This window comes from Protomyctophum parallelum (genome assembly GCF_964188405.1).
Source record: "Protomyctophum parallelum genome assembly, chromosome: 1".
Taxonomy (NCBI): domain Eukaryota; kingdom Metazoa; phylum Chordata; class Actinopteri; order Myctophiformes; family Myctophidae; genus Protomyctophum; species Protomyctophum parallelum.
The window spans coordinates 89,196,275-89,210,360 of NC_139697.1; positions in this window are offsets into that span (position 1 = coordinate 89,196,275).

A 14,086-nucleotide genomic window follows, 5' to 3' on the forward strand; every position below is an offset into this window, starting at 1 on the left:
TTTAACATAAATGCGACCACCAGACCATGATAGATACACGTCTCATATGCATTGCTGTTGTAGAGACACGGACCGGCCGGGATTGTTTGATTGATTGATTGAAATATGTATTAACAGTTTGCAGAATTACAGTACAATTCAAGCGCAAACTCCACCATGTTCAAATCATCAAAACATTTAGAGACGTACAAATAGACACTTCTATATAGCCAAAGAACAGAACAGGAATTCATCATAAAGGAGGTAAAAAAGGAAAAAGAAACATATACAGTGAGGGGAAGGAAAAAAGGGTGGGTGGTGGGGGGGATTCAGATTTTACGGGGGCCAGTTTCGAATTGCAGCCGTCCGTATAGGTGCCCTTTGAGAGCGGTTTTGAAGGAGTCATAGGAGCGAAAATAATTTAGTCCCTTGTTTGTGCCGAATCTGGGTTGAACGAATGGCCTTCGTCGTCTACTTGGCCTAAAATATCAACTTCAAGTGATCTCATTACAGTGCGGAAACACATCTGGCTGATATAAGCCATAATTCTAAATGTAAAAGAAGGGCCCTGCGGCTGCCTATATCCCTGAAGCTATACTTGCACCTACTTCCGCACATACTCCTCGTTTTATTTTAAATATCTATAGATACGCACATCATCATCACACATAATCTGACTGAAGTTGTTCGGCTACTGAACACGGTGGGGAAGGTGTTGATCATATTGAACGCAGGGCCAAAATGACCATTGGGCGCTCATAGCTAGCGCGGCACAGAGTGCCGTGCTACTACGAGCTTGTAGATCTGATATTTCTTTTTACGTGAAAATGTGGCACACATTTTTTTATATATATTATTTCACAGCAAACGTTTTTAACTCAAATCTTTGCTGCTGCGGGGTCCCTGGAACAACATATTTTCGCATGGGGGGGTCGGCGGCCAATTACATATAATTCTGTGGGTCCTTGACATGAAAATGTTTGAGAACGACTGACATAATAGAAACATGAGGTTTTTCAGAAAACTGTGATGATTTAGAAGGCATTTTTGTAGAATCGTCCTCAGGTCTAAATGGGTTAATGGGCTCTCAATTGTCCCTTCTGGGAAATCGGAATGCACATACTGCAGGTTTGAGGGCCCCGAAAAGAGCACCTGGGGCCCCTTTTGTCATCGGCCATTGATTTTGTTAAGATCGGTGAACCAATATTCTCCAGCAGTTGCCCCAAAACACTTATTGTTAACACTTAAAGGGATTGTGACATTTAAAAAAAGGTTTTGGAATTGTTCTTATTTTTTTTAGGTTTTCTAATCTCAATTGCACCCAAAAAACATGAACTTTTAACATTCAGTAGATTTTCTGTGATCTGGGGTTTTCTGGCTCAAACAGGTGCTCTGATTTTCCGGCAGATTGTGATGTAAGATCCTGCAAATCCCATATATGTCAATGGGATTTGCCAGCAGATGTCACTGTTTTCACTGTGTTGCCTGTTTTCATTGTAGCTCAAAAGGCTTCCAAACCCCCCCAAAAAACTTCAGACCACAGAAAATCCACTGAATGTTCAAAGTTCAGGTTTTTTGGGTGTAATTGAGGTCATAAAACCTAAAAGAAAAAAGAAATGAAAATGAATGTCATAAAACCTTTAACTATGAAACCTTGCGTTTTTGACACCTAACCCACAATCCCCGTCACGCTCTCCCCGTCACTCACCCCAGGTCATCGTGACATGAGTGTGGTGCCTTGAGTACCCTGTGTCCTATATGTGCTGTATCCTGTATCCTGTGACTTGCTTGGGTCCTCGCTGAGCAGTGTAGTCGCACAGAACCTCCACAGAACCTCTTTTATCTGGTTCACTATACCAACGTGTCATGCCCAGCCAACTGAGTATACGTATCACCATGACGGTGCCAGGCGTGCATATCCATATATGAGGTTTCTACACTATAGTCTGATGTCAGCGCTGTTGTCTCCATATATGGAGCTCTATAGGTGAAAGCCTTCATTATTTCTGCAGTTACGCTTCTTGCCAGTGTTGTCTTTGGCAGCACATTTCTACATAATTTTAGTTTTAGTCATAGTCTCTTGATTCGTTTTCACTTAGTTTTAGTCACATTTTAGTCACCTGGAATGTGTTAGTGTTGGTTTAGTTTTAGTCGACTAAATGTCATGAGATTTTAGTCGACTAAATCTATAGTTTAGTCGATTAAAATGTATTTTGGTCCTTGATTCCGTCGTAATGACTATTTTTACACTTGCTGAAAATAGCCGATCTACAAGCTCACAACGCGCCGAGCTGTGACGCGTTGCGACGCTGCTATTTTCAGCATGCAACCAAGTGTAAAATTACTTACTTACAATACTTCAAAATTGTCAGTATATTTAGTCTTAGTTTAAGTCATCATAGCTTAGTTTTTATTTAGTTTCCAATAGTTTTTGTCAGTGGAAAAAAGTAGTCAATGAACATTTTTCCTTTGTTTTAGTCGACTAAATCAATGCTTCTCGTCCCCAGGCGTCTCACTGGTATGTAGACTATAGCTACTCACTCCGTTAGGAACCGAACCTCATATCTAGCGTAGATAACTAGATATGAGGTTCCAAAGTCAAACAGAGCTATTTCAAAAAGCAGCTCATCGCTTCCAAATTCACTACAATGACAAGCTGATACAGTAAGAGGAGCCGCCATTGGACTGGCCCCATGATGGGAACAGAGATGTCGTACTGTAACTCACCTTCAATGGCTCTGGACTAGGACAGAGTGGTGTCGGTGTGTGTAGACTAGCAGAGCGGCGTCATTGAGGGGGCAGAAAACAGCACTCGAGCGCTGTTCATGGAGCCCTGGAGAGTGACAAGCTGGAGTTTGAAATGCATTGTTTTCAACGAGGGCGGCGCAAATATCAGCAACGTTTTAGGCATGTGTCCAACATGACAACAGTATTGTACAGTAACAACTAAAGTCTCTGTAATGGTTATGTTGTACTAAAAAAACTTTCTAAAATAAAGGGATTTAAGATCATTAAAGCTTGGGCTGTTGCCCTGAGTCCAGTGCATTCTGTCAACTTCCGGTCCAGGACTTTAGTCACTCGCCTTCGCCTATAAGTCTGAACTTCTCTGTCTGAAGGATTAATGAGCAAGGTCGGGGACAGTTTGCGTGTTGAATGATTACTGTTCCACATTGTTCTCAGTCTCTATACTACGGTAAAAAAAACCCGAGAACAGATGTCTCCCCGTAGTCCATCAAACATGCCGGCTGTTTGTTAGTCCTCGAGGACTCGCCGAGGGCGGAACAAACACCTCCACTGGGGATATGAACGATGAAGGATATCAAGTGCCTCGACAATCTGTCATCATCTTAAGCTCCGAAAGCACCACAGAAAAGGAAGAGCAACAAAAACAGAGCCTTTTAGCGGACACTTATACTGCAGGATTCCAAATTGAACCAGAAACGAAGGGATATCTTGCAGGATCAGTTATGTTTGAACTTTGAACTCTCTCTCCCTATACTCTCCCCTCCCACACTCCAAAACACGCACGCACGCACACACGCATTCAAGGCCTTTTCTCCCTCAGGGCTTTCCTCACATGGCCATTTCACGTGGGAGTGTGTCTTTCTATGGACTGCATTAACTTTGGCCTTCAGAAAGAAGACAAAAAGGCAGGCTGTGCCTGCAGAGCATTTAATCATAACCGCAGCCTACTTTATACCATCCGAAGCGAGTGCGCTCGCCAGTGAGATTTAGTATGGCGTGATGAAAACCCCCCCTCTGCTTTCCTGCAAGTCAATTTGCAATTGATCCTATAATAATTCATCTGACATAATTGCAATGGAATACAGTGTGTTGTTGACAGGGAAAAGATATATTAGAAATAGAGAGTCAAAATGACGTACTGCATACAAATGCAGTCATTTTGCTACTGGTCTTGCCGACTCGCAGCCATAAATTCAGTACTGTCTGTCACGTCACATTTTGTGACAGCATTGTCTCTTCTTGTTTTGCCTGAAAGTATAACTGGCGTGTACAGTAGATGTGCAACAGTAGGCAATTTTTCAAATAACGCACAAAAAATAAGCCTGAGGCCGAATTAAACTATTAAAGCATTCATCAGTCCATCAAAAGTGCATGTAATAAGAGGCATAATGCTGAAAAACAGGCCAGGACTCTTACTTAAAGGACCACTTCACCACTTTTCAACCTACCTTCATATAATTGGTCCTCACTAATGTTCATGATGAAATGCCACAATTATTTTCTACTCGCTCTGTGGGTCTCATGGGAGGGCTGTGTGCAACCCGTACAAAGACACAGGCTGAGTAGGGGACATTCTTTTATTTTATCAGGAACATTAGTGAGGCCCCCGAGATACTTAAACTCCTTCACCTGGGGTCCCTATATAGGACTGCTCAATCTGCTGAGAACCATGGCCTCACCATATCAGATTTGGAGACGCTGATCCTCATCCCAGCCGCCGTACACTCGACTGCAAACCGGTCGAGTGAGAGCTGAAGGAGTTAAAGGTGAAGGTATTAAGTATTTTTTATTTAAAGTTGAAGTATCTCAAGGTCTTGTTCACGAGTGAGGGGAGGACAGAGAAGGAGATCAGCCGGAGAATCGGAGCTGCAGGGGGGGGCGGTATTGCAGTCGCTGTACCGCACTGTTGTGACAAAAAGAGAGCTGAGCCAGAAGGCAAAGCTCTCCGTCTACCAAGCAAGCTTCGTTCCTACTCTCACCTATGGTCATGAAGTGTGGGTCATGACCGAAAGAATAAGGTTGCGAATACAAGCGGCCGGAATGAGTGTGTCTGGCATCTCCCTTAGAGAGAGATAGGGTGAGAAGTTCAGTCACACGAGAGAGACTCGGAGTACAGTCGCTGCCTCGTGACCCGATTATGGATAAGCAGTTGAAGATGGATGGATGGATGGATAGATTAGTGAGGACCAATAATATATTCAAAGAGAAGTTGAAAAGTGACTTTCAAATCGTGTATTCATGCTGATGACCCACAGATAAGACTATTGGCAGAGGAGCTGTCCAATTAGTCTCGCGTATAGCCAGACAACTATTCCACAATCTCCGAATGTTCTATAGAGTCTGGAACTACTCCTCCCGAAATCCCAGTAAGGGAGCTGGCATTTCCGTTCACGAAAATACAAGTATATTTTAAAATATCTTTACATTTATTTATATTTTCCTTTTCCGCTAAGCAACAAGCTATATTATAATAATGCTGAGATGTTTTCTATTTATATTAGGATACATTTGTGCGACTGTAAAGACGAAACAGTCTGGCAACGCGAGACTATACTGTCCAATTAACAAATGGAGAGATAAATTATCTCGATCTCTTTGGGGTGACCAGATAAATTAGACAGTGGTGACATCATGCTTTTATCTTTGGCGGGGGGGGAGTGCAATACCGTCTGGCCTGGGCAGCGTTGAAACCGGGGCAGCGTCAAATAACTTAAAGGACCACTTCACCACTTTTCAACCTATCTTCATATAATAGGTCCTCACTAATAATCATGATAAAATGGCACGATTGTTTTCTACTCAGTCTGTGTCTCATAGTAGGGCTGTGGGCAGTTTAGAAACCGTCTTCCAGTGACATCATCATTAGGTATAGATTCTTTTTTAAACAAGTTTTTTTTACAAAAATGTTTAGATTCTCATTATCGTTAGAACGATGGCTTCCATTTTCGCATTGCAACCTTTCAGGACTAGAAAGCCTGCAGTTTCTATTAGCTTGTATTCCCCATTGATGATGTCACTGGAAGACGGTTTCTGAACTGCCCACAGCCATCCTATGAGAAAAAATGGTGCCATTCTTTCATGATTATTAGTGAGGACCTATTATATGAAGATAGGTTGAAAAGTAGTGAAGTGGTCCTTTAATGTTGTTTTCCCGGGTTTTCGTTTAATCAATCGGCAGAGCATGCCTATATACTCGTCGAAAACAATCGTACTGATCCTACGTCATCACTGCGGTCGATTGATAACAGTCGAAACGGGTGCATTATGAGACCTTGACTCAGATGCTTGTACAAAGAGGTGATTTAGCCCCCAATCTACCCATAGGTCACATACATTGATGTTCTGATTGCACATTCTCTCCCTCGGTCGGGGGGGGGGGTTGAAAGAAAAAAAGAGAGAGGAAAAAAAGAAGTTTTATTCATTCTACAGTTGCAATCAATAAGACTTGTCTGTGGAGTGAATCAATAATGCCTGGCTTTCCATTGAAATCATCAATCACATCACCGGGGCGAATTTAAAAAGCGTAATTAGGAGCTGCATTCTTAAACATCCTGTATTGACGTCTCCTTTTGGCATGGAGAAAGACACCATTCTGCATCATTAACTTTGTATTATTGCCTGATGGAGCCTGCATGCTGCTATATACCTCCCCACCTGCTGAACTGAGAACTCACACTAGCTGTGTGTGATTGGGCTTTCAGACGGAGATCTCCCTCCTTTTCACGTTGTTGGTGGGGGAAGTGAGGCCTATGGTACCAAGGATAGGATATAGTTTGATAGGAGATTTCTAATTTGCCAATGAAATGATCATTGTGTGTTTTGTCCTGACGTACTCAGAGAAATAATCTCATAATAGCCTATTCCCTGTAATTATATATAGGTATATCTTTGGCAGTGGTTCCCAAACCCCCAAATTTACATGTATTAGTCTGCGAACCCCCATTTGAAGAGATATGCCAGAGACTCAACCCGTTTAATTTCAAGGACCCCCAGTTTGACATGCATTAGGCTACGAACCCCCATTTAATTGGTCCAGAACGCAGCAGCCCGCCTCTTAACAGGGGCAAGAAAGCTTGACCATATCACACCTATCCTGGCCACCCTCCACTGGTTGACCATATCACACCTATCCTGGCCACCCTCACTGGTTGACCATATCACACCTGGCCACCCTCACTGGTTGACCATATCACACCTGGCCACCCTCCACTGGGAGACCATATCACACCTATCCTGGCCACCCTCCACTGGTTGACCATATCACACCTATCCTGGCCACCCTCCACTGGTTGACCATAATCACACCTATCCTGGCCACCCTCCACTGGTTGACCATATCACACCTATCCTGGCCACCCTCCACTGGGAGACCATATCACACCTATCCTGGCCACCCTCCACTGGTTGACCATATCACACCTATCCTGGCCACCCTCCACTGGGAGACCATATCACACCTATCCTGGCCACCCTCCACTGGTTGACCATATCACACCTATCCTGGCCACCCTCCACTGGGAGACCATATCACACCTATCCTGGCCACCCTCCACTGGGAGACCATATCACACCTATCCTGGCCACCCTCCACTGGGAGACCATATCACACCTATCCTGGCCACCCTCCACTGGTTGACCATATCACACCTATCCTGGCCACCCTCCACTGGGAGACCATATAACACCTATCCTGGCCACCCTCCACAGGTTGACCATATCACACCTATCCTGGCCACCCTCCACTGGTTGACCATATCACACCTATCCTGGCCACCCTCCACTGGTTGACCATATCACACCTATCCTGGCCACCCTCCACTGGGAGACCATATCACACCTATCCTGGCCACCCTCCACTGGTTGACCATATCACACCTATCCTGGCCACCCTCCACTGGTTGACCATATAACACCTATCCTGGCCACCCTCCACTGGTTGACCATATCACACCTATCCTGGCCACCCTCCACTGGTTGACCATATAACACCTATCCTGGCCACCCTCCACAGGTTGACCATATAACACCTATCCTGGCCACCCTCCACTGGTTGACCATATCACACCTATCCTGGCCACCCTCCACTGGTTGACCATATAACACCTATCCTGGCCAGTAGTAGGTAAGGACACCCTATATCCCTCCCACCCTTTTTATTTAGGGGGGATTTTTATTCCCCAGGGACCCCTATGTCCGATTTCGGTATTCTCAGCCTGAGGACACTTTGTGGGCGGGGCCTAACCCTTTTTTCCGATGACGTCATAGTATTGATTTTGCTATTGGCACTTTGCCAGTTTGGCAGTTAGTGTCATCATGATTGTAGTTCTGCTTTTGTGTGAGGATCTCATCGTATTGATCCTGTTTGGGTGGACTTTGCCAGTTTGGCAATCAATGATCATTAGTTCAGACTATCTTCAACCTTGTTTACTATATACGTTTATTCATTAACCAGTGGTACTCTGTACATGCCAGTGAAACTAATTCTCGCCTCGTCTGGGGCAGTAGGTTCTGTACAGGCTGTGTGGCTGTGTGTGTGAGTATTGATTTTGCATGCTTGGATCAATAGTTCGTATATGGGTCGTGACAGGGACATGCTTTTGCTGGGTGTGTGTGTGTGTGTGTGTGTGTGTGTGTGTGTGTATTGCTCTTACTCCCATTTTTGGGAAAATGTATTGAGTGAGTTATAAGCAGACAAATTATAGCGATGGTTTTTAACAGCTTAGATTATTTCCAGTTTGGTTATAAAAGTCAGAGAGGAACTGATTATGCAACTATCAGCCTGCTTATCCCCATCTTACTAGGCCAGCTTTTTATTGATTTTACGTTTCCTTTCAACCGCAAGCAGTGGTCTCAGTTGTCTTACTGAGGAAGGGGGGACAGTGGGGAGGAATCATACAGAGCATATCTATTATCTCTTCAGAACTGGTGCGGGGAAGAAAAAAAAAACTCGTTAGGGATCAATGTGACAAAAACAAAAGAAGCTTGTCATTCATGAAGAGGAACCTGTGCAGGCCATTACAAATGGTGGACAAATAGTGGAGGTAGTAGACAGTTTTAAATACTTAGGCAGATATATTGACAGCAAACTCAATTTTCAGTGAAAATACTGAACAGATTTTTAAAACTTGTAACCAACGTCTCCACCTACTACGCAAGCTCAACTCCTTTAGAGTGAGCAAGCATATCGTGGAAACAGTCTATAAAAACCTGATAGAGGGAGTCTTGAGTTTTAACATGGCAATGTGGTTTGGCAATCTAAAGGTCAAAGGAAGAAGCAAGCTGCAGCGAATAGTAAATCTAGCCTCAAAAATAATTGGGAAGAGACACCAGCAATTAGGCTGTATCTACAATGAGATACTTCGTAAAAAAAAAAACTATCAAGATAGCAAACGACCCCGTCTCATCCACCCTCCACTGACTTCCAGCTACTTCCCTCTGGTAGACGGTACAAACTAGGCATGCCACGGTATGAGATTTTACAGTACGGTACGATGCCGATATTGATAATCTATACCTTGGTATTCCAAGGTATTTATATTTATAAAAATAAAATAAAAAGATTGCCCCCCCTGACCTATGTCTAGTGACTACCTCCACATCCTTATAAGCCCTTCTTTGTTCCCCAACATGCAGGCCTACACATATATATATATATTTATATATATATATATATATATATATCATAATATATGCCATGATTATGAATTGATTACCCTGGACCGAATGGAAACAAGACAGCAAGGACTTTTATCAGTGATCCCTTTGGATATGTGGTTGACTGTATCCTATACTGATTACACTTCTGCCAATAATGTATTCAGTCAGTGAATCAATAGCTATTCCCCTGTCCCCATTGTATTTCACTGTACTATGGCTCCCCCTAATGGCCGTTTTGTACCCAGTATGGTGGAGCAGAGGTGATGCAATCTGCGCATGATCACAACCGTCAATGTGTGCCTCCGTGTTGACAGTCCACACTTAGTTACTACATATGGAAATATGGAATATACATTTGGATCTGGGTGTTTTTCAGCAACACTAACTCAAAGGTAGGAACCAACTTTTCAATCTACTGTATCTGTGGGGTGAAAATATTTGTGTTAAGTGTTGTTGATGTTGTTGTAATCGTTTGTTTTTTACTGTTTGGTAAAGTTTTGCATGGTTCAGGTTGTCTTAAGGTTTTGTTTTAATGTATGACTTGGATTATTTTGGTACGTGGTGGCGTATTTTGTGACATTTGCATGGTTCAGGTTGTCTTAGTGTTTTGTTTTAATGCATGACATGGGTTATTTTTGGTATGTGATGTGGTGTTTTATGAGTTATGCATGGTTCAGGGTGTCTTAAGGTTTTGTTTTAATGCATGACATGGGTTATTTTTGGTATGTGGTGTGGTGTTTTGTGGCATTTGCATGGTTCATGATGTCTTAATGTTTTATTTTAATGTGTGACATGGGTTATTTTTGGTATGGGGTGTGGTGTTTTGTGACATTTGCACGGTTCACAGTGTCTTAAGGTTTTGTTTAATGTATGACTGGGGTTATTTTGGTATGTGATGTGGTGTTTTGTGAGTTATGCATGGTTCAGGGTGTCTTAAGGTTTTGTTTTAATGCATGAGTTGTATTATTTTGGTATGTGATGTGATGTTTTGTGACATTTGCACGGTTCAGGTTGGGTTAAGGTTTTGGTTTAATGTATGACATGGGTTATTTTTGGTATGGGGTGTGGTGTTTTGTGACATTTGCATGGTTCAGGTTGTCTTAAGGTTTTGATTTAATGTATGACAGGGGTTATTTTGGTATGTGATGTGATGTTTTGTGACATTTGCATGGTTCATGGTGTCTTAATGTTTTGTTTTAATGTATGACTTGGGTTATTCTTGGTATGTGTTGTGGTGTTTTGTGACATTTGCATGGTTCATGGTGTCTTAAGGTTTTGTTTTATTGCATGACATGGGTTATTTTTGGTACGTGATGTGGTGTTTTGTGACATTTGCACGGTTCATGATGTCTTAATGTTTTGGTTTAATGTATGACTTGGGTTATTTTTTGGTAGATGGTGATGTATTTTGTGACATTTGCATGGGTCAGGGTGTCTTAATGTTTTGTTTTAATGCATGACATGGGTTATTTTTGGTACGTGGTGATGTATTTTTGGTATGTGGGGTATGTGGTTGGGGAATTTTTACATGGTTCATGATGTCTTAATGATTTGTTTAAGGTAGGAGTTGTATTATTTTGGTAAGTGATTGTATGTTTTGTGGCATTTGCATGGTTCAGGTTGGCTTAATGGTTTATTTTAATGTATGACTTGGATTATTTTTTGGTACATGGGGGTGTATTTTGTGGCGTTTGCATGGTGCATGGTTCAGGCATGCCACGGGCATATCTGTGGCCGTTTGAGCTGTGAGGTTGGGGTTAGTACTGAGTAATGTACGGTTAGTTCATGCTAGTAGGGTACATGTTTAAAGTAATCATGTATATCATATTGGCGTAACTAAATTTGAAATGAGTTGAGTGGACTATGTATTTTTAGATGAACACACTATGTTGTTCACCTATAATTATAGGGATCGATGACTAGAGTAGATTGACGGCATTTTACAATAGCTAGTATTAGGTATTATTGACATTTAAAGTTAGATAGACTATAGTCTATACTACATGGTGGTATAGGCATCCATGGATTTCCAGGGAATTCAACCCGAATCTGTAGACGGGGTCTGTACACAAAACACAATGTTTTGTGTTGACAATAACTACGAGGCAATAACAGCCATCATACTAGTAAATATTATGTATACTAGTTAAATTATCTAAACTCTGTGATTTGGCATAGACATTTTTCACGACACATAGGAAGAGTCTAAACTACATGCATAATAATAAAATATGGTTGAATGTTTCAAATAATGGATAGTTAGAATGGGTCATGCATGATTTTAATACAAGCACCTTAACATCACCATGTCTGATGGTGCAGTGTGTAAATGTAACAGGTTATCTACATGGTGTATACTAAAGCATGTAATACTGATGTATCGATGTTTTTCCAAGAGTTCAGATCGTATAGTTTAGAAAATTGTGTAAGTCTATACTATACGAGGTCTTTAGATCATGGTCAGCACCAAATATCATACCAAAAGTCTGTATCTTATGTTTATCAGGTTTTATTTTGATCAGAAAATAGACAATTATGCAGATGAACATACACTGTAGCACAACATGGAGCAAAATGTACAAGACAATGAATTCACCAGGACATCAAATATACTCAGTCATCAACTATTTCTATTGTGTATATATATATATATATATATATATATATATATATATATATATATATATAGATATATATACAACGATGCAATCAGGTCAATCATAGTGGCAATAGTTATGTCCTTGATTATTATTTTTTGGATCATATCAGGGTAAATCCTTCCAGTAATGCAAATAAGATGTACATAGCCTATGGATTCTTGACATTGGCAGTGGTCCTACCTCAATACCGCTACTTCTCAATACCTTAATAACACCCGGTATAAAATCATCAGTCCACAACTTGTTCATTAAATCTTTAAAATGATTGTAGAAGTAATATCGGGGCGTAATATTCAAACATGTGTGCTCGGTTTGACTAGAATGGTCTATGCGGCAGCCGTTGCAATCATCCTTCATCTGTTCGGTTATAGCGTTTGCGAGTAGTTGACCAACATGTATTTTCAGAATATCTGTAAGATTTGTGGGGTTTGTCCCAGCAAACTCATCCAAAGTCAGTGGCCAATTCAGGGGGTATGGCGGCGAAAGCAATGGTGTGTCGGAGGCTGGAGGGTCATGGGGAGCAGTTGAATTTGGGGGTGATAGGTCTACCCTCTCAAAATACTCTGTGTCCCCCGCACCATAGACCCAAAATGCCCTCTCAAAATGTTCATCGTTCTCTGGATCATAGTCGCAAAATGCCCGGGCATCATCATATTCATCGCTGTCCGTATCTGCAGTACTGATGTTATGCCACCACGGGGGGTGTATACATGGTCCATTGAGGGTCCATACACCATGAGAGGTCCCTTCATTCGAGTTTGATTCTCCCAATGAAGAAGTAGAATCCTCCATGGTCCGTGAATGGCGCAATATACTGGCAATAAGGATATTATCTACATCTATGCATCTACTCTATATAGCCTATGCCATGGACTCTCCAAGCTTAAATTATAAAGTATATTGATCAATATTGTTCAAAATCGTATGGCTAATAATTAACAAAAATTGATACATGTACATGTAGAAACATGCATTATTTTTTAGATACTGGTTTGAAACTGCTGACGACAACATAGGTTAATAGCCTAGTTGAAATGTATCAATGTAAATGTATTGTAGACACTACTATGAATAATCACTGAGAGGGGTGGGGTGTATAGCTAAGGAACAAACTAATTAAAAGGGAGGGCTCAGATCTAGATGTATGTATAGAGCAAAGAGAGTTAGGCTTATTCACACCAGAGGATAAGGCTTATTCACACCAGAGGATAAGGCTATAGGAGATAATTTCTCAGGAAACACCATTTGTTATCAACTTTCTCCTCTCAGTATTAGTCATGGAGGCTATGGGTAAACCACGTAAACCCGTTGAACCTGTGGAGCACCAGTCATATAGCCCGTATATTACCCCTCTCAGACTAGAGGAATATAATTCAACACGGGGTAGATTTGTCTATACCCGTGATTTTGAATTATACAAAGAGAGGGCAGAGGACGAGATCATGGCCGCGGAGCTGCTAAGTAACCATATGTCGAGAATTGATGAGCAGGACTTCGAGTCGGACGGGTTAATAATCGATACGGATGAGGAATATTTTGCTAGCATCGAACCATTGGACATGACTACGAGCAAGAAAACTCCTGGACTGGCCGAAAATGCGGAATTTGTACACCTCTCCCTTACAACCCCGTCCTCCCGAGCACCGAACTCTGAACCAGAGAACTACTCCAATCCACCACCATCCCCTGCAGACTCTGGTGATGAGGACATACCCTCCCCTCTGTCTCCACCCAAGGCATGTCGATGATCTCAGCGTCTGCTTCACCTAAAAACTAGATGGTTGAAACCCAACTCTACCTGGTTGAAACCCCAAAGCGAATGGGAATGAACTGAACATGTCTATTAAATGTAATGTGTAACATACTTGTGTAAATACGTGCTATGTTTCTCACTAATAAAAACAAAAAAAAATCAACATATCTTCATTGTTGTTTTTATTTCATATATATATATATATATATATATATATATATATATATATATATATATTTACACTATTACCGTTGTTAGATTCTAGTTAGGTTCTTACGGTGGTAGTATACTA